Source organism: Erythrolamprus reginae, chromosome 2, assembly GCF_031021105.1.
Source record: "Erythrolamprus reginae isolate rEryReg1 chromosome 2, rEryReg1.hap1, whole genome shotgun sequence".
NCBI classification, from domain to species: domain Eukaryota; kingdom Metazoa; phylum Chordata; class Lepidosauria; order Squamata; family Dipsadidae; genus Erythrolamprus; species Erythrolamprus reginae.
This window is the reverse complement of record NC_091951.1, coordinates 101,283,775-101,311,414: the sequence shown is the minus strand read 5'-3', so window position 1 is coordinate 101,311,414 and position 27,640 is coordinate 101,283,775. Positions and strand designations below refer to the sequence as shown.

Below are 27,640 nucleotides of genomic sequence, written 5' to 3'. Positions count from 1 at the left end.
AGGACAGCCCTGAAGCTTCAGGTGGGGAAAGCACGCGCACCTGCAGTTGAAACAGTTTGTTTCCAAGATGTGAGCTATTCTACCATGCCATTGTTTGTAGTCTGTCTGTGTGATGTTGCAGCAGCTAACTAGGTGGAAACCAGCTGTTTCTTCAGCTTCTTTGCAGGGATGGTACAAGCATTTTCACTCTGTTACTGTTTTCTCAATTCTGACTTTGTATGCGTTTGTTCTTCTTGTGCACCCGGAATCAGACCATCTCTTTCTTCATGGTTATTGCTCTTAGCCATGTAATACTTTGCCTTGCCCTTGCCTTTTTTCTATTCTTCATTTGGTGTTTCGTGTAAGCCAGTTTGGTCTCTCCAGTCCCCAGGAAGCCTCCATTCTTTACATCTTCATCATTATCCTTCAAGTATTCTTCCAATGCCCTTTCTTTCTTCGTCATTTGTTTAGTATTCTTGCAACATTCTATTCCCACTTATTTTCTTTGGCAAGTAGAATCTGTCAACATTGTTCTATGGATGAAGGACATGATTCATTGTCATTATTTTTCTGGTCTTTCTATCCAGGGCTTTTAGTTCTGTTTGAATAGATTCCACCATTCCAGCTGTGTTTCTAATGAGTGGAATTGACCAAATGTTAATTGCCTTGATGGTATTTCCTCCACTGAGTTTGGATTTTAGGATTTTCTTCATTCTCTTGATGTATTCACTTCTAACCTTTTGCTTAACTTCATGCACTCGATGTTGTGAGCTTGAAGGATGCCCAAGTATTTGTAAACTATTTGAAATAGTTTTCATCCAGACTGTTGATGTCTTTTCCATACATTATTTGAATCCGTCAGTTTTCACTATTATTATTAAATTTTTAATGTGTATCATCTTTGGAGTATGTTAAGATAAACAAATGTTCACTGATCATTTTTCTGGAATTTTTCTTTTCTGTAGAGTTCATAAAAAGTTGTGCTCATAAATTTGGGGGGGAAAAATGGTGTCATGTCATTTGTTTAAATTTGACACCACTCAATTCTAGATCCATTCTACTTTTATCTATTAGTGGGATGGAATATGATAAAGTTTTAAACTTTAAAAACACAAGTGAATGCTGAGAGGAATAAAGATGACCTGATAGGCTGTGAGAGAAACAGAAGGGTGTAAAGAATAATTGCTGCTTATTAAGGATTAGGTTAGGTTAACTTTTATGTTAAAGAACTTATGGATTGGCTAACACTTCAAACTAGCCCAAAATTAATTTGTTTGTTGTTAGAATGTTGTGTGAATCCAACATTCATCATTTCACATTGTGAAAAGAATTCATCAAGTTGTTCCCTGCCAGCTTAACTCGGTGCATTCCCTTTCATTCCTTCGTAACTGACCCACCCCATCCATCCCAGCCTCATACTTTGAAAAAAGAAGATACGGTATCTCCTAATGAGGTATTGAAAATGATTTACCCTCAAATCATTTTCTAATTTAGCTTATGAACTTTCAGTGGGAATCAGAGATATTATTATTGAGTGTTATTATTTTTCTTTTCAGCATGGTAACACCTGTATTCTTAAAATTAATTTCTTATTCTCCGTACTGAAGGAGTGGGTCCAGCAGTCACATGGGTTGCTCCTGTCCAATCCGTTGGAACTGAGCCTAGTATTAAAAAAGACTGCTGGATCCGCCCCTTCCCCAGAATTCGCTCAGTTCGCATATCCTGCGGTTGTATTGTGATAGCTCGTTCAACATTCTAACACCTTCCCTTCGATCTTTTCTTCAAAGTAGTAAGAATTGTTTATCCTTATTTGTTTACTTGCACTAATAGCGCCAGCCGTTTGTGGCTCGGCTTTTTTCCTTTGGGAGAAGTTGCGGTTTCGTTTTCCCCCGGCTGTTTTGCCGTTTACGATCCCCGCTGCCGCTTGTGGATTCCTTTAATCCTTTGGCCTGGAGGTCTTGGTGCAAGTATTGCTTCATTGATTTATTATAGTATTATTGTTAAAGGGCTTAAGAAATACCTCCTGCGGAGTGAGACGCTTGTTTCTAGTCTCCTGGACTTAGTCGATCGCTTCCCCTTTAAGAAGGCTATTACGGAGCGATTTTTCGGCGCGAAGGCCTTCGCGCCCTTTTTAAATTTAGGCCTCTCGTGTTGGCCTCCTGCCAGCCGCGTAGGCCTCAGTCCACCGCTTGGATCCCGGAGTGGGCTTTGGGACGCTCAGGCTTAATTCTCCACCGGCTAAGCCTCCAACCAGAGTGCCTTGGTTACTTTAATTAAAGTTTAGGGAGGCTGGCCACGCTGTATTTGGGGACACGAACTCTGGGTTTGCCCAGATTGCCCTCAAGTCTCAGCAGCTCCGAGGCCTCGGAGCAGGATCCATTCCTCTTGGGAAGTCTTTGAAATTCTTCTCCCTAATTATGCAGTTATTTGGCTCAGCCTTGTCTTCTGTTAATTGTCAGACTATGGCTTCTTTTCCCAAGAGAGGCACTACCAAAGGTCCCAAAGAGGTTAGGCCTACTGGTAATTCTACTGAAGTTCCCCAGGCCTCTTCCTCCTCTTCCTCAGGCACCCATTCCTTAGCCAAGCCCACCAGGGCTGAGAAGAGAAGGGACCTAGCCCTACAAAAAATACATGTTAAATCAGCCAAACGTTTTAAGGTGCAGGCCCAAGTGCATATCAATCCAACCCCCCCCGGAGGCCTCTAACCTGCCTCTTTCTGGGGTTCCTGTGCTATCCCTGGATGAGCCAAACCTAAATCCACCCCAACCTAACCTATGGGGTTTAGGTCCAGAGGAGCCAGATATTACCGAGGATTCCTCCCAGCCAGAACCTGCTCAGGCCCTCAGGGATCCTCCGGCTTTTCCGGCTGATATTTCTTCCTTGCCACCGGAGTTTTCAGTCTATCTTGACTATTCTGACTAACACCATTGACGCTAAACTCTCATCTTTCAATGTGCCTTCTCTGTCTCATCCCCCTCCACGCTCCTCCCGTCCCGTGAGTTCTTCTCCTTCCTACAGAGCCCCAGCCATGGAGGTCTCTGACTCCTCTCAGGAAGAGGATGAGGACGTGGATGCAGAAGAGGATGATGACCCATTTCAGCGTCTGTCGGAAGATGAGGAATCTCAGATTAAGATTCCAGCCCCAGCTGCTATCTTTCCTTCGCAGCTTTTCAAATCTCTCCTGCTTAAAGCTAGAGTATCCACGGGGCTAGCCGGGCAATAAAAACAGGCTACTTCTTCCTCAGACCCTCCGGAGGAAAATCTTCCATATTTCATGAAAAAACAGGAAGACAATGAGGTAATTCCTATGCCCAAGTTAGGAAGACAATGAGGTAATTCCTATGCCCAAGTTGTTTAAGGATGCCTTGCTTAAACAGTGGGACCACCCAACTGCTGGCCTTATTCCCACTCCCAAGGACAAGAAGCTCTACAAGCTCTCCTCCGCCTATGAGGAACTCCTAACATGTCCCAAGCCAGATGAACCAGTGAAGACTCTCCACTCGACTGCCGCCATGCCTGGCAAAGCAGAGGAGGTCCTCCGGCCAGAGGACAAACGACTTGAGCAAATGCTCAAAAGGAGTCTTCTTGCAGACTCATGGGCCATTAAGAGTGCTGCAGCGGCATCCTTCTTTTCCAGAGCTATGCTCTTGTGGCTTCATCAGCTCCAACCACACCTGCCTCCAGATGACTTACGGGGCCAACAGGATTTCAACAAAATCTTCGCAGCTGCCCAATATGTAGCAGATGCTACCCTCCAATCTTCCAGATTTGCAGCCAGGTCAGTAGCAGCCTCCACAACGGCCAGAAGACTTCTATGGCTCCGCCCTTGGCAGGCGGGAGTAAGACAGAAGTGGCAGTTAGCCAAGGGTCCGCTCAAACGTAACCTCCTCTTCGGAGACCTTCTGGTCCTTCTCCTTACAGAGACCACAGACAAGAAAAAGGTCTTGGGACCTACCACCAAGAAGGCCCCTAAACCGTAGCCCTTTCGGCGCACAGGGCGTCAACAGGATCAGGGCTTCGCATTTCAAAGGAGTCCAGGTCAGTATTCCCCTCGGTTTCGATCCCAATCTAGAACCACCAGGGGCAGAGGTTCCCGTTATCAGAGAGGATCCTCTTCTACCAGGGCTTCCAAATAGCCAGATGGTAAGTTTTCCTCCTTTCCCATAGGCGGTCGCCTAGCCTGGTTCTCTTCCGCCTGGCACCGTTCTTGTAAGGACCCCGGGGTCATTGACTCTGTGGAAAGGGGCCTAAGGTTAGAGTTCATTTCACCTCCCCCTAACCGTTTTATTTCTTGTCCTTCTCCCAGTTCCCCTCCATCTCGTATCTGAATGGAGGAGGCTATTTCTCATTGGTTGACTATTAGAGCTATTCAACCGGTCTCCTCTCTCCAGAGAGGTTTAGGCTTTTATTCCATCCTCTTCATGGTCCCTAAGACCTCTGGAGGCTGGAGAGCCATCTTAGATCTAAAAAAATTGAACCGGTTCATATAATATAGGAAATTCAAAATGCATTCCTTATCTTCCATTTTAGCAGCTCTACATCGGGGAGACTTTATGGTGTCTCGGGATCTCACGGAGGCCTACCTCCATATCCCCATTGTCAAGGTCCATAGGAAATTCTGCGCTTTGTCTTTCAAGGCAGGCATTTTCAGTATAGGGCTATGCCATTTGGGCTCTCCTCAGCTCCCAGAGTCTTCACTAAACTCTTGGGATCCTTGGCGGCTCATATCCGGGCTTCTCCCATTCATATTTTATGTTATTTAGATGACATTTTAATTCATGGAAATTCCAGAACTGGTGTGGCTGCAGACCTCTCTTTTACCATGTCGGTTCTACAGAATCATGGTTCTCCATAAATCTTAAAAGGAGCCACCTTGATCCATCCACTTCCATTCTGCATCTGGGAACTTTCATTAATTCTGAGATATCCCAGGTTTTCCTCTCCACTGAGAGAAAACGCAGCTTTTTGGATCTCATTGCTCGCATCCTGCCCCAGCAATCTGCCTCCATTGCCACCCTATCTTCCCTTTTGGGTAAAATGGTGTCATGTATTGGTATTGTTCCCTGGGCCTGTCTTCACGCCAGGGAACTACAGTGGTTTCTATTACCATTCCAGAGATCGGGCCACAGCAACTCGAATCGTCGCATCACCATTCCACCGACGGTTCGCAGATCCCTCAAGTGGTGGACTTCTCCAGCCCTAGACAAGGGATCTCCCCTCCGGTGCCCCGACCAGTTTGTAGTCACCACAGATGCCAGCCTCTCGGGCTGGGGAGCCCACGCCCAGGGTCTTTTAGCTCAGGGCACATGGTCACCGGAGGAGGCTTCCAGGCCCATCATTTGACTAGAATTAAGAGCCGTGTCTCTAGCTCTAAAACAATTCCAATCTCACATCTCCAACCAGCATGTGCTGATTCTCACCGACAATATAGCCACCAAAATCCATATTTGCAGACAGGGAGGCACAAGATCCAAGGCCCTCATGAGGGAGGCCCTGAAGTTAGGCCTTTGGGCAGAGAAGAATCTCCAGTCGCTTCTAGCCGACCACATCTCGGGGAGCCTCAACGTCCAAGCGGACTGGCTCTCGCGAGCGACCATAGATCCAGGCGAGTGGAATCTCCATCAGTCACTGTTCCACCAAATCTGCCTCAGGTTCGGCCATCCAGTGTTGGATCTATTTGCGACCAAAGCCAATGCCCAGCTCCCTCACTTCATCTCCAGGTTCCCGTCTCCGGGAGCAGAGGCAATCACTGCTCTCAGGAGTCCTTGGCCTCCAGGTCTATTGTATGCCTTCCCTCCAATTCCAATTTTGCCAGACGTGATCAACAAAATCCTCCTGGAGAAGGCCTGAGTAATTCTGATTGCCCCTCACTGGCCTCGCAGGCCCTGGTTCGCGGACCTCCAACAACTGTCCGTCCAGGACCCCTGGCGACTCCCCGTTTCGGAGGATATGTTGCGACAGGGGGCCTCCTTCCATCCAGACCCAGAGTGGTTCCACCTCACCGCCTGGCTATTATCCGGAGGGACTTAGACCTGCGAGGGTATGACCCGGACACAGTGGAAATCATCCTGAAGTCTAGAAGAGGGTCTACCAACCGGATCTACGACCATACTTGGTCCAAATTCCATCAGTGGTGCTTACAGGAGGGCTTATCTCCCCTATGTCTTCCCATCCACAGGATAATCACCTTCCTCATGAAAGGCTTCCACCAAGGCCTCTCTACCAGCACCATCCGCCGACACCTGGCCGCCATTTCTTCCGTCTTGGCGGGGCCTCGCAGGCAGCCCCTCCGCTCCTTTCCAGAAATCCAAGGATTTCTAAGAGGAGTGGCCAACCTCAGGCCTTCTAAAATCCACAGATATCCTACCTGGGACTTGCCACGGGTTCTCCACTCTCTTACTCAGGCACCTTACGAACCCCTGAACTCTGCGTCCCTCAGGTACCTATCCTTCAAGGTAGCATTCCTGGTGGCGATTACATCCGCCCGACGCATATCTGAGTTGGCAGCCCTTTCTATCAGACAGGACCTTTGTCAGTTTCACCAGGACAAGGTGGTTCTGCGACTGGACCCCACCTTTCTACCAAAGGTTAGTTCCATGTTCCACAGATCTCAGGATATCATATTACCTTCCTTCTGCCTCCAACGAGAGCATCCCCTGGCAACTAGATGGCACACTCTGGATCTCACTAGAGCGCTAAAGGTTTATATCCAACGCACAAGATCCATCCGGAAGTCTGAAGCACTCTTCATAGCCTACCATCCCAGATCCTTGGGATCCAGAGTGTCTTCTACAGTAATAGGTCGTTGGATCAGAGGGACCATCTCTAAGGCCTACGAGACAGCTTCCCTTTCCATTCCAAGGAATATTACAGCGCATTCCACCAGAAGTGCTGCCACATCTGCCGCTTGGGCGACTCAGGCTCCGTTGGAAGAAGTCTGCAAAGCAGCCACTTGGGCCTCGCCAAATTCCTTCATAAAGCACTACAAAATCGATTCGTACGCATCAGCGGACGCTGCCTTCGGCAGAAGAGTACTCCAATCCGTTATCTCTCACGATAGCAATGTACTCCCACCCTAGGGACCTATCTCTTGGGTATGTCCCATGTGACTGCTGGACCCACTCCTTCAGTACGGAGAATAGGCGTTGATTGCTTACCTGAACGCCTCTTCTCGTACGGTGAGTGGGTACAGCAGTCACTTCCCTCCCTTTGTGTGGTCTTCTTTACCTTCTATTCTATTTTCTTATAACACATGAGAGTTGAACATTAAGGAGCTTCACTACTGAGCCTAGTCTACGGATTCGCGAATTCTGGGGAAGGGGCGGATCCAGCAGTCTTTTTTAATACTAGGCTCAGTTCCAACGGATTGGACATGAGCAACCCATGTGACTGCTGTACCCACTCACCGTACGAGAAGAGGCGTTCAGGTAAGCAATCAACGCCTATTTTCCTAAATGTAAAATAAAAATGAAATATCAAGTGAGGAACCTTGAATATATCTAAATATTTGAGGTAGGGAGAAAGGCAACAAATCTCTATGTATGTACCAAGGTATGTCTTTGAAAAAGGACTTTCTGTTACAGATGGTATAAGTAGTAAACCTTAGGGGCTGTGATGGCTCATATGGTTAAGATGCTGACCATTGAAAAGTTGACAGGTTGGAAGTTCAAAACCCAAGAGCAAGCCACGTGACAAAAGTCATAAAATGCATAAAAGGCATAAAAGTCCAATAAATAAATAAATAAAATCAGGTACTGTGAATTTGCCCTAAGCTCCCACTCATCTAGCAATTTGAAAATATGCAAATGCATGTAGATAAATAGATAATGGGCAACAATGATGTCACCAGCTAATCTTTCAACCAACCTTGGTAGGTACTTCCAACATGTAGTAGTAGTAGTAGTAGTAATAAACCTGCTAAGCTTACACAATGCATAGGTGGTGTTATGTTCATAAACCAGAGTATGTTAAGTTCATAAACCAGAGTTTATATATAACCAGGGAAACCCAGACTGAGCGTGGATGCTCAGCCAATAACCAGTTTTATTGTAGCAACATTTAGATCTAGCCTTCAGTGTTTTTTGATAAAGCCAAATAAGCCAGATCAAAAGCCTCTTACTTTGCTCACTGAATTATTTTGAAATTAGAAGAGAAATAGTCCATAATTATCATATCTAGTTACATTGTCCTATTAACTACCAGAGCAGCTTTTATTCTGAGTGAAGTCTGATCCCATAGGGAAAAGCATTGGTGTATTAAACTTCAATCCTTGAACTTAATGAACACACTCAGCTCTAATTAGTGTACTCTTATTAAAACTCATTAAACCATTTTTGGTATCCATCAAGAGGAAGACAGAGGGGGACCCAATGATCTAAATGCTAGACGGGGTGAAATTAAAAGACAAAACCCTCTCTGTTCTTTATATGGGAGACACTGAATTTTGGAATGAATATATATTTTCCCTTTGATAATTGCATGTTGATCAGTGTCAATTAAGAACAAGATACTGGCGCTCAGCTGCAAAGGGAATATAACTCTGAACTTGCTGCCAGTTACATGTCTTAAAAAGTTCTTGCTTTTGGATAAATTACTGGGATTTTTCTTTTTTCTAATGCCAGAAAAACAAATGAGCCCTATGTCCCAGGTTGGACATGAAATCAAACCAAGGAAGTTTTGCATTCTAACTGGCTGTCACAATGGATCTGCCTCTCTCAACTACCTGTATGAGGTTTGGCAAGGAGCTTGTCTCTACTCAAGAGCATCGTAAGAGATATTTTGCTCAAATTCAAGCCACGTTCCTGTCTGAAATATCACCAAGCTTCTGGCCTATTGATCTGAATTCTCCTGCATATTAAAATGAGGAACTGGAAAGGTCAACCTCCTTGAGTCATGAAACATAAGTTTCTTTGTGTTGCAAATGGGAATGCTGGAGGAAAAAATGGAAAGTAGCTCCATGGAATTAGGTGAATTCCCAACAGTATCATTTGGGTGGTTTGTGATCTAGAGCATCAACTGCTTCACACATTATATTTGTTTGGGTTTTTTAAAGATACATTCCATATCTGCTGAGAGAACTGTTACTGTATGTGTCAGCAAATGTGTTTCCCTGTCTACAAACAAGATATGGTGCAAATCAAACAGCTGGCATTGCATAATGTTCCATTCTTGTGTACACAGTTCATATATAGTCACCAAACATAAAATTCTCACTTCTTTTGCTACTTCTTTTTTTTATAAAGTTGTTATTGTTTTTCTCCACAATATATCCATACATATATCTTAATTCATAATACAGTACATATAATTATACATTTCTATTTAATAAAACATGCTACTTCTGATGGGGTTATTGATAACTTAACCCTGGTTACAAGCCTTTCCCCAGCCCTAAAGTACCAGTGCTAATTTGGGATCATAGCCACTGTTTGGGCTGAGAGGTAGTGCATAATTTCCACTCCTACTAAGAGTGTAGAAGCTCCTAAATGGGAGACTGTCTATATGCTATTATTGTGCTGCTCAGATCATGTGGTTGGGACACTGGGTTAATGCCTAAAGCAGGACAATATTTAGGCAATCTTGGCTGAATTCCAAGCTAAGCAGAAATATTTTAGCCTCTTTTTTTTGTTATGCTGTTTTCCTATTTAAGGCAGGTTTTACCGTATGCACTATTCTTTATAGGTTAAGCATCTGGTTTACCCCAGCTTTAATTTCATCTATTAAATAACTTTATTGTTTTGGCTTTTCTGGTTTTTAAGAGATGCGTAGAACTGGTGCCAATTGGTCAAGATACACATATCGCAGTATTGAATGAGATTTTGCTAGAGATAGGTTGGTTAGTGTGATGCTTAGGAGTATAGGAAGCAAATCATTGGACCTTCTAATTTTTCCTGTTCACCCCAAAGGAGGATAAACCACAGGCCACAAGTAGCCCTCAAGCATGATGGTCCCCAAACACTGAATTTTCAAAGGTCTCTTGCAAACTGCCACCTGCCAGGAGACTGACGTGGAGCTAACATATGAAAAAGATTTGGAAGTGAACTTCCGGTTGGGCCATTTATCACTGTCCCCAAGCTTCAGAGGGCATTTCCTGAACCCTGGGGACAGTCAAAAATGGTTGAAAAGAAGGCCAAAAATCAGCTGGCCAGCACGCACATGTGCACTGGAGCTGATATAGAGCAATGTCTTGCATGCCACCTGTGGCAAATGTGCTGTAGCAGTGATGGCAAACTTTTTCTTCCTCGGGTACTGAAAGAGTGTGGGCACATGCTATTGCACCTGCGTGAGTGCCCACACCCATAATTCAATGCCTGGGGAGGGGAGAAAACAGCTTCCCCGTCCCCCGGAGGCCCTCTGGAGGCTGGAAATGGCCTGTTTCCCAACGTCTGATGGGCCCAATAGGGTCCTCGGAGAGGGGCAGCATACAAATCTCATAAATAAATAAATAAATCGTGTTTTGCCTTCCCCAGGCTCCAAAAGCTACCCTGGAGCCGGGGGGAGGGTAAAAATGCCCTTTCCCATCCCCTCGGAGGCTCTCTGGTAGCCGAAAACGCCCTCCCAGAGCCTCTGTGCGAGCCAAATATCAGCTGGCCAACACATAAGTGCCTGTTGGACCTGAGCTAGGGTAACAGTTCGCGTGCCAGCAGATATGGCTTCATGTGCCAACTGCGGCACCTGTGCAATAGGTTCGTCATCACTGTCCTATAGGTTCACCATCACTGGCCTATAGTTATTAAACCTTAAGAGCATCCACATTTGCAGTGCACAAGGTTAAAGAAAAGTGTGTTGGACAGGGGGATTTTTTCAGCCTTACCAACGCCAGAGTAATGCTAATCATTTCTCCGGGACCGCACAAATCCCAGCGACCGGTTAGGTCCCACAGAGTGGGCCTTCTCCGGGTCCCATCGACTAAACAATGCCATTTGGTGGGGCCCAGGAGAAGAGCCTTCTCTGTGGTGGCCCCAACCCTCTGGAACCAACTCCCCCCAGATATCAGAGTTGCCCCCACCTCCTTGCCTTTCATAAGCTTCTTACAACCCACCTCTGTCGTCAGGCGTGGGGGAACTGAGATATTCCCTTCCCCCTTGGCTTACAAAATTTATGCATGGTATGTCTGTACGTATGATTGGTCTCTTAAATTAGGGCTTTTTAAATTAACTTAAATATTAGATTTGTTTATATTGTCTTATTATTGTTGTTAGCCGCCCCGAGTCTACGGAGAGGGGCAGCATACAAATCAAATCAAATCAAATCAAAAAATAGATAGATAGATAGATAGATAGATAGATAGATAGATAGATAGATAGATAGATAGATAGATAGATAGATAGATAGATAGATGCTAATCATTTTGGATCCCAGAGCCCTTAGCCATGTTGTAGTTTGTGTCCCAGAATTCCCATCCGTGAGCTGGGGAAGATAGAAGGCAAAAAAGTTCAATCTGTCTGGTAGGCACCTGATTGGCAAGGCTTGACAGGCTATGAGATTTGCAGCCCTGAAAGCTCTGCATACCTCTTCAAAGGCTGCTGGGCGCTATTCAATATGCAGAGGGTCACTCGAGTGTTTAGCTCAGCAGCCACAATCCAATGATCCTTTCACTCTTCCAGATTGAGTTTGCTTTCCTGTTTGTCACTCAGATCAGTTTTTCACCTCGAGGCACAAGGAGACACAGCTCTTCATCAAATTGCAACCATTAGCAGGGTGGGAACTGTGACTATTTATCAGGCCTTTTAATCATTTTTGATGCAACCCCACTCTGCCTCTTTGCCATTAGTTACTCTCAAGCTCCTGGAGCCAAGCACCGATTATTGAGAAATTCACAGGGCTGGCTAAGCAATTGGAGGCTGATGGGTTCCAATAATGTAATGTGAAGGATTCCTCCTTTTCCCAACACCTGATGACTTTCAATCATATCCCAAAGGTTATGGAGGTTCTCAGCCATCCAGGTCGTGATTGGTCCAAAGGTGCTTTTACAAAAGGCAATTGGGTTTGTTTTGGAGTACAGAAGGGAAAGAGGGGACATGATCGAAACATTTAAATATGTTAAAGGGTTAAATAAGGTTCAGGAGGGAAGTGTTTTTAATAGGAAAGTGAACACAAGAACAAGGGGACACAATCTGAGGTTAGTTGCTGGGAAGATCAGAAGCAACGTGAGAAAATATTATTTTACTGAAAGAGTAGTAGATGCTTGGAACAAACTTCCAGCAGACATGGTTGGTAAATCCACAGTCACTGAATTTAAACATGCCTGGGATAAACATATATCCATCCTAAGATAAAATACAGGAAATGGTATACTGGCAGACTAGATGGACCATGAGGTCTTTTTCTGCCATCAATCTTCTATGTTTCTATGTTTTTCCTTGAAGATGTTTCGCTTCTCATCCAAGAAGCTTCTGAGATGAGAAAGAAGCAGAATGTCTTTGAGGAAAAACAAAGTCCAGTTGCCTTTTGAAAAATCACCTTCAGGACAATCACAATCTGGATGGCTGAGAATCTCCATAAACTTCCAACCCTATGTGGCATCTGCCCAATGAGCCCCTCCCTCATTCTCCTCCACTGCCTCTCTCTTTTCCCACAGAATCCATTCACCTCTGTTTCCCTGCCAGCAGTTCTATGCAAGCTAATCAGGCTCATTGAGACTATCAATCCTAGCAGGACACTTTCATTCAAGCTGTTCTGATAAACAGCTGTCCTTGGATATCTCTCCAGGGAAATGCCGGTAAGCCCAGTAGGGTATTCCTATCAATATCCTGAATACATTATTATGCACAATAAAAAGCAAAAGACCATGCTGTTCTTCTGCTGGTAATGCTACTTATTTTAGAGCAGTGCTTCTCAACCTTGACAAGTTTGAAATACATGGACTTCAATACCCAGATTTCCCCAATGTGGCTGGCTATAGACAGACAGAAGCTATAGATAGATTCTCGCAACCATAAGCAAAATTATGTGTGTCCTGCAAAAGAAACCACTGTCTCAAACCAAGAAACCTGAATTATGCGATCAATCGAGAACTGAATCTATAATCTACTTTGCATCGTTTATTTGATTTCTGTTCCTAATCATGAGGAAAACAGGAGCAGCCAGTGGAAATCTTTCGAAAGTATATCTGACATTTTTATCAAGCATCCTTTGTATGTTCTTCCAGCCTTTTGTTTTATTTTGCTAGAAACTTAAAACCCTTCTGTTACACTTCTATTTTTTTTTTTGGCCTGATTGCATGGAGATCTCTATTGTATCTAGCCCTTGATGGCAAAAAATGCAACAGCAGACTGAGTTTTCAGCAGCAAGAATTTTTGAATCCAAACATTTACATTTTAGAAACTCGGCAAGAAAGACAATGTGGGAAGACGAACGGTACTGATAATAATTTTATTCTCAATTTTCCCCCATCCATAAACACACATCGTCCTTTAAATCTGCCAGAAGCCAAGCAATGGACAGCAATCCATAAAGGCAAATAGGTAGGAACCAGACCTTTACTATTTCAGCAGCCTAGAGCCTTCTCCTTAAATTTGACCATGTGTTGAGGGGATTCATACATAACAAGAACAGCAACTATATCACCATGTCCCCTTGTTTGTTTGTATATTATGATGCCCACTTCATCACATTCTGATCCAGCCTTTTCTGGTTTTGCTTCATTCACTGTCATGCAATAGCCTCTGTAACAATTCCTTTAGATGACCAGATCCCACCTGGTTTCTTGGGTTAGAGTAGATATGGAGGTCACACAAAGAAAATAGAGATGAGTTAAACTGGCATTTGTAACTATCACTGTGCCTACCTACATATCCTTTAGTAGCTGCCAAGCTTGTTGCTTGAGCGAACTTTCTAGTTTTGCTTAAAATCTTTTAGTTAAAAATAAGGAAGAACTGATTTGCTACAAATTGTTAGGATAATCTACATTTCTGAGAATGACAGAGGGCTTCCAGTGGTTTTCTTAGAAAATAAAAGGATTGGTGGCTGCGTTTGCCCAGGTTCGCCTGGTGCACCAGTTGCGGCCCTATCTGGACCGGGACTCATTGCTCACAGTCACTCATGCCCTCATCACCTCGAGGTTCGACTACTGTAATGCTCTCTACATGGGGCTACCTTTGAAAAGTGTTCGGAAACTTCAGATCGTGCAGAATGCAGCTGCGAGAGCAGTCATGGGCTTACCTAGGTATGCCCATATTTCACCATCACTCTGCAGTCTGCATTGGCTGCCGATCAGTTTCCAGTCACGATTCAAAGTGTTGGTTATGACCTTTAAAGCCCTTCATGGCATTGGACCAGAATATCTCCGAGACCGCCTCCTGCTGCACGAATCCCAGCGACCGATTAGGTCCCACAGAGTGGGCCTTCTCCGGGTCCCGTCAACTAAACAATGTCGGTTGGCGGGCCCCAGGGGAAGAGCCTTCTCTGTGGCGGCACCGGCCCTCTGGAACCAGCTCCCCCCGGAGATTAGAACTGCCCCTACTCTTCCTGCCTTCCGTAAACTCCTTAAAACCCACCTTTGCCGTCAGGCATGGGGGAACTGAAACATCTCCCCCTGGGCATGTTTAATTTATACATGGTATGCTTGTGTGCGTGTCTGTTAGTATATGGGGTTTTTTAAATCTTCAAATATTTTAAATTTAGTCGGATTATTTATGATTTGTTCCACTTGTTGTGAGCCGCCCCGAGTCTTCGGAGAGGGGCGGCATACAAATCCAAATAATAAATAAATAAATAAACCAAAACTGTTTGCTACCTAGGAGAAAAAAAATACAAAACTAAGCTAAGTGGTTCTCAACTTGGCGGTTGGACCCCTTTGGGGGTCGAACGACCGTTTCACAGGGGTCGCCTAAGACCATGGGAAAATTTCCATGGTGTTAGGAACTAAAGCTTCTATACTTGCGCCTTGTAACATAATTTTTACAATCCGACCAATCAGCCGTTTACAGTAGGGGTGTCCCTCTGACCTTCCTGCCAATCAGCTTAAAGTTCTGTTGGGAGAATTGGCGCTAGACTTATGGTTGGGGGTCACCACAATATGAGGAACTGTATTAAGGGGTTGAGGCATTAGAAAGGTTGAGGACAACTATCCTAAAGCTACGATGGTGAGAAAGATGCATAGATAATGAGGTTATACATTCATTCATTTATTCATTTATACATTTATTTTCTAATTTTATGAATGGCCATGTTCATGAATGCAGTTATTTTATCAATCCATAAGAGCACTTTACAACTTGCTCTTCAAATTCCACTTATCCTTCCAGCATGCTGCTTGGCTGCTTCTGTTTCATAGAAAGAGGGATGTGTGAGAGGGGGTGTGATGTTTGTGTTGTTGTTCCACACTTTCTGCATACTTTGGCCATTTTTCAAATTGCTGATTTGTCCCCTCTTCCCAGCTGAGGTTCAAAATCCAAGCCGAAAAGAAGAAAGCTCCAAGCGGCAGGAGCCAGAGGAGGAAAAGTACCAGAACGAAATCTGTTAACAGAAGTTCTCAATAACCCCAATTTTATTTTTTATGTGAACAATCCCCCTGTTTAAATTAGTCTGAATTTTGTTGTACATATATAGTATAAGCCTCCCCATCAGGGAATTGGTTTTGAGGCATCTGTCATAAGATTGAGATCAATAAAATAATAGTAGAAGGGAGGGAGGGAGGGAAACCGGCAGGCAGGTAGGCATACCTGTGTAGCTTCTATAAGGCCTCCCTTTTTGTAAGCTACTGACAACTAGACCCACAGCTGAAAAGCTAAGGGCACTGCATAAGTATCAGGTACAAGGCTTGTAAGTTCCAATTCTGCTAAAGGGTTGAATGGACAAGTCTTATACCCGAAAGGATCCAGACTTTATTTATATTTATTAAGACTTTTCATGCAATAGAAGCCAAATCAAAAGGGAAAAAAGAACCAAAAAATGTACAATTTATAGAATAGAATTCTTTATTGGCCAAGTGTGATTGGACACACAAGGAATTTGTTTTTGGTGCAGATGCTCTCAGTGTACATTAAAAATATATATACATTTGTCAAGAATCATGAGATACCGTGTTTCCCCGATAGTAAGACCCCCCCGATTGTAAGACATATGGGGGGTTTTAGGGGGGTCGGCTAATATAAGCCATACCCCGAAAGTAAGACATATGTCTTACTTTCGGGGAAACACGGTACTAAAAGCGAGGGAGGCGTCCGCTACTCCCGCCGCCGCCTTTGCTTTCCCCGCCGCGCCTGGGGCTGCCTGCCTGCCTGCTGCCGTAGCCGGGCTGGGCGCGGGGCATCCTCGGTGTTGGGCAGCAGCGGGAGGAGCCGCAGCCTCCGGAGCCGGCCAGCCGGGCGTCCCCAGGACGCGCATCGCAGACCGGCCCCGCCGCGGCGCAGGAGGGATGGAGGCCGGCCCGACGGGCTGCCACGCAACGCCGCCTAATGCCGCCCGCCCGGAGGAGAAGAGGCCTCGCCCGGGCCGAAGCCGCCTTTGGTCTCCCCGCCGCGCCTGGGGCTGCCTGCTGCCGTAGCCGGGCTGGGCGCGGGGCATCCTCGGCGTTGGGCAGCAGGCAGGCAGGCAGCCCCAGGCACGGCGGGGAGAGCAAAGGCGGCTTCGGCCCAGGCGAGGCCTCTTCTCCTCCGGGCAACCGCGCCTGCCGCGCAACGCCGCCTAACGCCGCCCGCCTGGAGGAGAAGAGGCCTCGCCCGGGCCGAAGCCGCCTTTGCTCTCCCCGCCGCGCCTGGGGCTGCCTGCCTGCCTGCTGCCCAACGCCGAGGATGCCCCGCGCCCAGCCCGGCTATGGCAGCAGGCAGGCAGGCAGCCCCAGGCGCGGCGGGGAGACCAAAGGCGGCTTCGGCCCGGCGCGGCGGGGAGAGCAGGCAGCCCCAGGCGCGGCGGGGAGAGCAAAGGCGGCTTCGGCCCGGGCGAGGCCTCTTCTCCTCCGGGCAGCCACGCCTTCCGCGCAACGCCGCCTAACGCCGCCCGCCCGGAGGAGAAGAGGCCTCGCCCGGGCCGAAGCCGCCTTTGCTCTCCCCGCCGCACCTGGGGCTGCCTGCCTGCCTGCTGCCGTAGCCGGGCTGGGTGCGGGGCATCCTCGGCGTTGGGCAGCAGCGGGAGGAGCCGCAGCCTCCGGAGCTGGCCAGCCGGGCGCCCCCAGGACGCGCATCGGGGACTGGCCCCGCCGCGGCGCAGGAGGGATGGAGGCCGGGCCCGACGGGCAGCCGTGCCTGCCGCGCAACGCCGCCTAACGCCGCCCGCCTGGAGGAGAAGAGGCCTCGCCCGGGCCAAAGCCCGAAGACGAGCCGGCCCCGGTGCCCGGGACAATATAACACATACCCCCAAAGTAAGACACAGTGGGGCTTTTGGGGGTAAAAAGATAGTAAGACACTGCCTTACTATCGGGGAAACACGGTACAACACTTAATGATTGTCATAGGGGTCAATAAGCAATGAATAAACAATCAATATTAATAAAAATCTTAAGGATACCAGCAACAAAGTTACAGTCATACAGCCATAAGTGGGAGGAGATGGGTGATAGGAATGATGAGAAAAACTAGTAGTAATAGTAGTGCAGACTTAGTAAATAGTTTGACAGTGTTGAGGGAATTATTTGTTTAGCAGAGTGATGTCGTTCGGGGAAAAACTGTTCTTGTGCCTAGTTGTCTTGGTGTGTGATGCTCTGTAGCAACGTTTGGAGGGTAGGAGCTGAAACAGTTTGTGTCTATGATGCGAGGGGTCAGTAAATATTTTCACTGCCCACTTTTTGACTCGTACAGTGTACAGATCCTCAGTGGAAGGCAGGTTGGCAGCAATTGTTTTTTCTGCAGTTCTGATTATCCTCTGAAGTCTGTGTCGCTCTTTTTGGGTTACAGAACAAAACCAAACAGTTATAAAGGTGCAGATGACAGACTCAACGATTCCTCTGTAGAACTGTATCAGCAGCTCCTTGGGCAGTTTGAGCTTCCTGAGTTGATGCAAAAGATAAGAAAAAGGAAATAAATGTATTGTATAACTGACTTTTGACCTTTTTTAACAGGTAATTGCAGTTTTATTATCCCTTCTACTTCTTAAATGTTTTACAAAGTTTCCCCTCATTTATTTTGCATCTTTCTTAATCTTCACATCTGTAAATCATCCTTTCATGTTTTTTTTTCTCAAAAGCCCATATAAGGGTTCTAGGATTTCAGAAAGTTTGTGTTGTTTGTCAGGGCAGTTTCATCATTTCTGAAAATTCTGATATTTTCACAATGCATTCCTCCACTGAAGAGTCCAATAAAGACAAATGTAATGACGTAGTGCATCTTATGGTCAGTAGCTAATTTAACATTTAAAATGATATAAACCCCCCTTAAAGGGAGATAGTTACAAGCAATGTTTAACTAACAAACCTCAACTGTAACTAAAGCAGTTGATAAGTGAGTTGCAACTAATTTTACAATCTTTTTTTGACACTGCTGTTATACAAATGACTTCAATCGTTAAGTGAATTGTGCAGTTATTAAGCGAATCCAGCTTTCTCCATTGATTTTGCCTGTGGGAAACAGGCTGGGGCAGTCGAAAATGGCAATCACATGATCCCCGGGCATGTTACTATACATGCTGATTGCCAAGCACCCAGATTTAAATCATGTGACTGCAGGGATTTTGCAACATTCCTAGATGCAAAGATCAATCATAAATCACTTTTTTTCATTGCCATTCTAATTTTGGACAATCATTAAACAAATAGTTGCAATTCAAGAACTAGCTGCATAAGGTATCCGGCATTAGGTCCAGGCTAGTAATATAAAGGTGTGTGTGTGTATTCATTCTTTTATATACAGTATGTAGTCATTCTTATATAGACTGTCTCTGGCTAATACAAGATATGATTGGATTGGATTGGATGAATGTGTGTGAGTGTACATGGTTTTTTTAAAATGTTTTAGAAAATTTTCATATTTTAGATTTCTTATATATTGTTATATTTAATGTTGTACACCGCCCTGAGTCGCCTCAACAAGGGTGACATAGAAATCTAATATATATATATATAAACATAGAAACACAGAAGACTGGCGGCAGAAAAAGACCTCATGATCCATCTAGTCTGCCCTTATACTGTTTTTTGTATTTTATCTTAGGATTGATCTATGTTTATCCCAGGCATGTTTAAACTCAGTTACTGTGGATTTACCAATCACGTCTGCTGGAAGTTTGTTCCAAGCATCTACTACTCTTTCAGTAAAATAATATTTTCTCATGTTGCTTTTGATCTTTCCCACAACTAACTTCAGATTGTGTCCCCTTGTTTTTGTGTTCACTTTCCTATTAAAAACACTTCCCTCCTGAACCTTATTTAACCCTTTGACATATTTTAATGTTTCGATCATGTCCCCCCTTTTCCTTCTGTCCTCCAGACTATACAGATTGAGTTCATTAAGTCTTTCCTGATAAGTTTTATGCTTAAGACCTTCCACCATTCTTGTGTGTGTGTGTGTGTGTGTGTGTGTGTGTGTGTGACATTTTTTTGCTGAGTTTGAAAATTAAGGGAGACTAGGATAGTTCTATTTCAGCCTCATCAGCTAGCCATACCCTCACTGGGACTTGAACTTGCAACCTTTGCCTTGTAAGGCAGAGAATTAACCTCTAGTCTATAGTATCCAATCCCTTCAGCTCTGTACCCGGGAAGGGTTACATGTTTTTTGTGTCTAATCACCCTGGTATATTTAATAATAAATATTTAAATATATGTATATAAATTTTCATATTCGGCAAAAAATATGTTACAGGTATACAATATATATCTGTGTGTGTGTAACATATTATTGCTGATAATGAGAAAGAAGGGAGACTAATATAGATCTATTTCAAGTTTATTATGTTTTCATCAGCTAGCATGCCTTTAATGGGATTTGAACCTGCAGGGTCTGCCTTATAAGGCAGTGACTTTAACCGTCTAGACCACAGGCTCGCCTCCTCTCAGCTTTGTACCAGCGAAGGGTTATAAGTGGTTTTTTTTTTCTGTTGAATATATAATATATACTGTATATATAGACAGACAGACAGACAGACTGAGTAAGTGACTGGCTGACTGATTTGAGCTGTCCCTTTGCTTTAGTGGAAAATCCCCACCGCCACCACCAATATTACAGGTAATCGGACCTCTGGGTTCTTATCACCATGGTGTTAGAGCCCAAGCATGTGGGGTGGGTGATTGAAATCCTTCCATCCTTTGGTGTTGAGAGGCGTTTGGTTTTTTATTATTATTACAATTATTTCTCTTTAGGAAATAAACCTTGTTCCCTACCCACCCACACACAAATACGAAGTGATAAGTCTGAAAGGAAAAGAGATCTGTGGAATGAATATTTACTACTCTGGAAGGAAGGAGATCCTTTTTTCAGGTGGTTTTTCATTTAGCAATCCCTCAGAGAGAATGAGAAGATGTGAGGACTGAGAAACTGACTTGGCCAGTGGCTCTGGCATCTTCCCAGGGTACAACAGCAGGCAGAAACTTGGCTTCACTGGCTGATTGTGGCCAGGAGGTATTATTAATGGGGGGGTAAGGAAGAGGGGGGTGCCTTTCATTTTGGACCAGTTCTATAGAACCAGGGTTGCTGGAATTGGCAGTGACCCAGGCCTACCACATCCCTCAGCCGGTTCTCTTGGTGGCGCCATAGGTGGCACCATCTTGTTTTTTGCTTATGCGCTGTCTTTAGTGCTGCGCGTGAGCAGAGGACCATTTCCGGGAATGTGCACTTCTATCAGGATGCAAACCAGTGGGGAAAGTAAGTAGAATCCACCGCTGGGGTGAGGTTACAGCTCACCTGGAGATTCCAGGGGAAGAGAAAGGGGGGAATAATAGAAGTTGGAGATTAAGTTCCTAACTCAGGCTCAAAAATAATCAAATGGACTGAGAGAAACTGATTGAATGGTTTTTTAGGGTTTTTAGTTTTAGATTATATATTTAATTAATTGGACCCATTTTATTATATGTTGTGAGCCGCCCTGAGTCCTTGGAGAGGGGTGGCATAAGAGTCCAATTAATAATGTCAGCGTTGGAATCTCAGAATCGGAATTTGTATGTCAGTGTTCTGAATAGCATCTGAGAAATAAACCAAGTCCCAGTCCATTTCTCTCAATCAGAGCTTGATTTATTAACAGAACCATGTTAGCTACGCCATTGTCATTCCGATTCTGAGTACTTCCCAGAATCCCATCTAGGTTAAGGTTCATCTTACATCCCCCACACCCACAAGTTCATCACGAGAGCCAGTCTGTGAGCAGGGGCTTATCAACTTCCTCTTCTCTTCAGTTGAGGCAGAACAAACGGTGGCCTTGGCTTGGAGAAAGGAATCTTTGGTTGTGTCTAGTAACTTTCCCCTCTGACTACTCACTACCCCTCCCATCCCCCCTTGTGTTGTGTCAGGCTGAACTCTCTAACTCCACATGAAGACTTCGGCCTGACAAATAAATGTTTTGTCTGGATCTAAGAACCCAAGGAAATTGGCTGTGACATGGGCTATTGAAGGTAGAAAGGAAGCATCAGATATTTTTAAAAAGTAATTCCCACTAACATGCTAGAGCCGTGTTGGTGCAGTGGTTAGAGTGCAGTATTTCAGGCTACTTCTGCTGATCACCAGCTGCCAGCAGTTTGGCAGATCAAATCTCAGTAGGCTCAAGGTTGACTCAGCCTTCCATTCTTCCAAAGTCAGTAAAATGGGGAGCCAGATTGTTGGGGGCAATACGCTGACTCTATAAATTGCTTAGAGAGGGCTGCAAAGCACTGTGAAACGGTATACAGTATAAGTCAAAGTGCTATTGCTAAGTGCTATTCTCCGATCTTTTAGTCTGCTGGTTCTGTCAGTGGGTAACATCTCCTCCGCACTTCACTTTACATTTGACGCCCTCAACATTACACCCATTAGAATTTGCATCTTCCAAACACAAACTTTTTTGTGTTGTTTGCTTCCTGCTTTATTGGCTAAATGGAAGTGTGCCTGCAGACAAATGAAGATGCACTAAAAGAGAATACAAAGCCACAGACATACAAAGGAACACAAAGGGAGCTTAGCATCTATCTGTAACCCTGCCAAGGCAGGGGGCCTTGAGAAATAAATTATTGGTTCCTTGGGGATCCCAGCTTTTTCCTCCAGTTTAGTTCACTGGTTCACATATCCAATCGTGAAAGAAAAGGAAAATAGTAATGACTTGCTTTTGAAAAGCAGACCCAGGTGGTAGAGTGGTGGGAGGCTATGGCAAAGCATTTTTAAAATCTTGCCAAGAAAACTGCGAGAACTTGTCCAGGAATTGATTCAACACTGATTCAGAGGCAGGCGCGCACAAACACACACACACACAATCTCTTAGTAGCACATTCTATCAATTCATCGATTCTTGTTATGTGCTTTTAGGATATTATCTGTAATTATTTACAGAAACATAGAAACATAGAAGATTGACGGCAGCAAAAGACCTCATGGTCCATCTAGTCTGCCCTTATACTATTTCCTGTATTTTATCTTAGGACGGATATATGTTTATCCAAGGCATGTTTGAATTCAGTTACTGTGAATTTACCAACCATGTCTACTGGAAGTTTGTTCTAAGCATCTACTACTCTTTCAGTAAAATAATATTTTCTCATGTTGCTTTTGATCTTTCCCCCAACTAACTTCAGATTGTGTCCCCTTGTTCTTGTGTTCACTTTCCTATTAAAAACACTTCCCTCCTGGACCTTATTTAACCCTTTGACATATTTAAATGTTTCGATCATGTCCCCCCTTTTCCTCCTGTCCTCCAGACTATACAGATTGAGTTCATTAAGTCTTTCCTGATACGTTTTATGCTTAAAACCTTCCACCATTCTTGTAGCCCGTCTTTGGACCCGTTCAATTTTGTCAATATCTTTTTGTAGGTGAGGTCTCCAGAACTGAACACAGTATTCCAAATGTGGTCTCACCAGCGCTCTATATAAGGGGATCACAATCTCTCTCTTCCTGCTTGTTATACCTCTAGCTATGCAGCCAAGCATTCTACTTGCTTTCCCTACCGCCTGACTGCACTATTCACCCATTTTGAGACTGTAAGAAATCACTACCCATAAATCCTTCTCATCTGAAATTCATCTCTCAGGCTTCCATAGTTCTGTGTTCCTGGGAACTCTGCACAGTAGTTTTATTACTTTCTAGTTGTCTGTGCCTTTTTCCCCTAACTGATGCTTATTAACCTACCAGCAATCTCAATTAGAACATCCTTTGAATCTGGATTGCTTAGAGCATATGAAGCAAATGTTTGAAGCATTCTTACAAATAGGAATTCTCTTTGTACAACTATGACAGAAGTAGCTTAAAGACTCCTAGTCCTATTGCTTTATTTTTGAAAGATAACCCCTTGGGTTCAGAAGGGACCCTGTTCTGATGTAGTGTATGAGGTTAGTATCCAACAATGGCTTTACCTGAACTGTTTTGCTTTGCAATCCTTGAACCTTCAGGCCTGGATTATTAATGCTGCTTGGACAATAGTGTGAAGGGGAAGGAAGCAATTAGCAAGAGAGCTGAAAGGAAATATTTGCTATGCAAGGGAATAAAAGGCCTATAATTTACCACCCAACATGCAACAGAAGAGGGAGAACAAAAATAATTACCATAATAAAAAAGAGAGCCAGGCTCCTGACAGTATTTCTGTGACAAAAAGAGTTTAAGGTGGGCAGATCTTCCTAAGTATTGGGCTGAGATAGAAATGGAACAAATTTGCAGAAAAGATCCACAACAACCCTGAAGCAACATCTGTACTTGATAAATCAGGTCTGTTAAACTCGTAGGCTGCGTGCCAGATGCATCATAAACTGGCCACCCCCCCCACCTGTTTTAGCAAAGGGGGGGAAGTCACGATATGTCATGTGATGCCACCGTGAGGACACAAGTTTGACACCCTGGTGATAGATCATCAGATTGATACCTCAATTTACAACTACCCTCAGGGCTTTGAGGAGAGCAGCCATGCGCAACTTGGAGATATCAAGCCAAGGTGGCGCAATGGGTAGAGTGCAGTACTGCAGGCCACTGAAGCTCACTGTAGATCTGCAGGTCAGCGGTTCAAATCTCATCACCGGCTCAAGGTTGACTCAGCCTTCCATTCTTCCGAGGTGAGTAAAATGAGGACCCGGATTGTGGGGGCAATATGCTGGCTCTGTTAAAAAGTTCTATTGCTAACATGTTGTAAGCCGCCCTAAGTCTAAGGAGAAGGGTGGCATAAAAATAAATAAGCGACCAGTCAGGTCCCACAGAGTTGGCCTTCTCCGGGTCCCGTCGACTAAACAATGTCATCTGGCGGGACCCAGGGGAAGAGCCTTCTCTGTGGCGGCTCCGACCCTTTGGAATCAGCTCCCTCCAGAGATTAGAACTGCCCCTACCCTCCTTGCCTTTCGTAAACTCCTCAAAACCCACCTCTGTCATCAAGCGTGGAGGAACTGAGACATCTCCCCCTGCCTATGTAGTTTTAGTGCATGATATGACTGTATGTATGTTTTTATATTGAGGTTCCTTATTTTTAGATTTTTTAAATGTACAATTGCTATTTTAGATTTTAAATTATTAGATTTGTCAATATATATTGTTTTTTATCACTGTTGTGAGCCAACCTGAGTCTGCAGAGAGGGGCAGCATACAAATCTAATCAATAATAATAATAATAATAATAATAATAATAATAATAATAATAATGTGACAGATGTAATTCTTCAGGCTTCTCTAGTACTAACTAAAAATTAGAGGAGCAGGGCAAAAGCCCATGCCAAAAAAAGAAGTTGATATCAGATCCATTATGACTTGATTAAAATTTCAGTGAAAATTATTTTTTCAACAATTGCATTAGGGATCAAAACTGATGAAACCAACTTTTTTTTTTTAGCACGCTTGGCTTCAACTAGGGGCTTACCCATACATCCTGGGTGTGGCATTTTTCCTCCTATTCTCAAGGCATTTTGAAATCCAGTGAGTAGCTAACATGTATTTCACCATTCTTCAGCAACAAGGCTAGTAGAGCTGCTGCCATCACATGAAGGTTCGCAAACCAGGGCCTGGAGAACAGAGGTGGGTTCCTCCCAGTTCAGACTGGTTCTATAGTAGTAACTTGGTGGCCTGGGTCATTGGAACTGGCAGCAACCCAGGCCTGCCACACGCCCGAGCTTGTTCTTTCGGCTGAGCCATAAAGGCCGCCAGGTTGGGTTTTTTGCTTCTGCACATGCACAGAAGCTTGGTTTTAGCACTGCACCTACGTGCATAAGGCGCATCCCTGAGCAAACCAGAACCCAACCCTGCTGGAGAGGCCTAAGAGGGAGCAAAATGACAGGTGATTGGGCCTGAGCAGCCCTTTGGCGTCACTACAAAGAAAGAGCAGGAAAAAAAGCTCTCTTTGTTCTCCTTCCGTTCTGCTCACCAGAACTCAGCCATCTCTCCCCACCTTGCTCACTTTCCCTGCAGCTGCTTTTATTTTCTATCTGTGCCAGGTGGTGAGAAAGGGAGACACCACTAATGACACCACAGGCTTCCCACACCTGCCTCTCAAGTCTTATCAGCTGATAGTTGGCTGACGGCTTGCTGTTGACTGATTACTCTGTATTATGCTATTTGAATGAGGGCTATGTGTACAATACTAAATGTTACAACAGTATTGAAAAAAGTGACTTAGGACCGTTTTTCACACTTACAACCATTGCACCATCCCCATGGTCACATGATCAAAATTTGGATACTTTTGTAACTGGCATTTATTTATGATGGTTGTACTGTCCCAGGTCTTGTGATCACTTTTTGTGACCTCCTGACAAGGGAAGGTGGATTCACTTAACTACTCTATTGTTAACTTAACAACTGCAGTGCTTCACTTAGCAATTATGGCAAGAAAGGTTGTAAAATAGGGCAAAACTCACTTAACAACTTGTCTTGCTTAGTATCAGAAATTTTGGGTTCAATTGTGGTCATAAGTCAAGGACTGTGTAGAAAATGAATTGTCATCTGATCCAATGCCACATATCCCCAATGAAGTGTTCTCGATATTTTTTGAACCATGTGTCTCTTCATTTTCAAAGGCCAATTGGTATTGTAATGATAGACTTTTAATTAATAACAACTGAAAAGTATGAACCTGAAGACAACTGATTTGAGCACCTTGAACTGTTTTCCCAAAAGTAGAACCAGACCTCCAAAAGTTCAATCTCAAATCATTTCTCTGGAGATCTGAGGGTTGTTTAAATGTTTACAGGAGATCCCTTGTGCCATTTCTTAGTTAAAAATACCCCTTATTGCTCTGTGTGTTTGCTTTGCGAAAAAAATGCATGCCAGTGAGGCAGGCTGTAGTCTGGAGAGGGCTGTTTTAATTGGGCAAATGTGCAAGGGGGAAAACAAAACAAAGGCAGGCAGGTTAAGTAACTTTCTCCATTATCTCTGCTGTTTCTCCAGAGAAATGCATACACACATACACTAACCGCCCTTCAGTTGGGGGAGAAAAACATCCAGGAAGTCCCACATAATATGCAATTGGCTAATTTATTTTTTTTTTTAATTTATTTTGTCCAATACACAATGAGGGTTTTAGTGGGTATACACATAGTAAAATACATGATGAAGGTTATAGAGGAGATACTCATAGTTAAATATATCTATGAAAAAATAGAAAAGAAGATAAAGTAATAGAACATATCAATGAAAGAATAGAAGAAGAGATGTAGGAATAGAAGAAAGGTATAGGAGATATAGGAGAGCAATAGGACAGGGGACGGAAGGCACTCTAGTGCAATTGTACTCACCCCTTACTGACCTCTTAGGAATCTGGATAGGTCAACCGTAAATAAAGTGTTGGGGGTTTGGGGATGACACTATGGAGTCTGGTAATGAATTCCATGCTTCGACAACTCAGTTACTGAAGTCATATTTTTTACAGTCAACTTTGGAGCGGTTAATATTAAGTTTAAATCTGTTGTGTGCGCTTGTGTTGTTGTGATTGAAGCTGAAGTAGTCGCCGACAGGCAGGACGTTGCAGCATATGATCAACTTAGATCTTGCTTAAGGCGTCTTAGTTCTAAACTTTCTAGGCCCAGGATTGAAAGTCTAGTCTCATAGGGTATTCTGTTTTGAGTGGAGGAGTGAAGGGCTCTTCTGGCGAAGTATCTTTGGACATTTTCAAGGGTGTTGGTGTCTGATATGTGATATGGGTTCCAAACAGATGAGCTGTATTCGAGGATGGGTCTGGCAAAAGGATAAAGATGCAGACTCAAAGGTTGAAGCAAGAATAGTGGCACTTTGGGGCATGATCTACACAGGCACCACATGGCTCTTGAAAAAGCTTGTCAGCCCTACAAAATGTCGTTTGTTTTTTTTTTGTTTTTCCATTCATAGCTTGCTCCCATGATTTTGCTGATTATCAGATTGCTTGCTGGCTTCAGTAGGTTCAGCTTTTGTTCTCGAGGGAGATCTTTCTGTGGGTTTTTTTGTTTGACTGGACTAATGGAAAAAAGAATGCAATTGCTCCTCTTTGATTGCAGAATGGGACAATCGCCATGGCCAACTTACTGCAGGATAACTCGCCACAGCCAACTCGTTATGGCTCAGCTTGCTGTGGGACAATGTAACAATTCTATTTACTTATTTAAAATAAATAACAAATTGTTTTAAATTTTGCCATTCATTTTGTCCCTCCTTTTTCATCCTTTAATTAT

General features: G+C 44.3%; 1 protein-coding gene across 2 annotated transcripts in view; it reads left to right on the top strand.

Moving 5' to 3' along the window:
* Positions 1-27,640, top strand: part of CPLX2 (complexin 2) — a 183,204-nt gene that overhangs the window by 116,110 nt on the left and 39,454 nt on the right. The gene's annotated exons all lie outside the window — the stretch shown is intronic.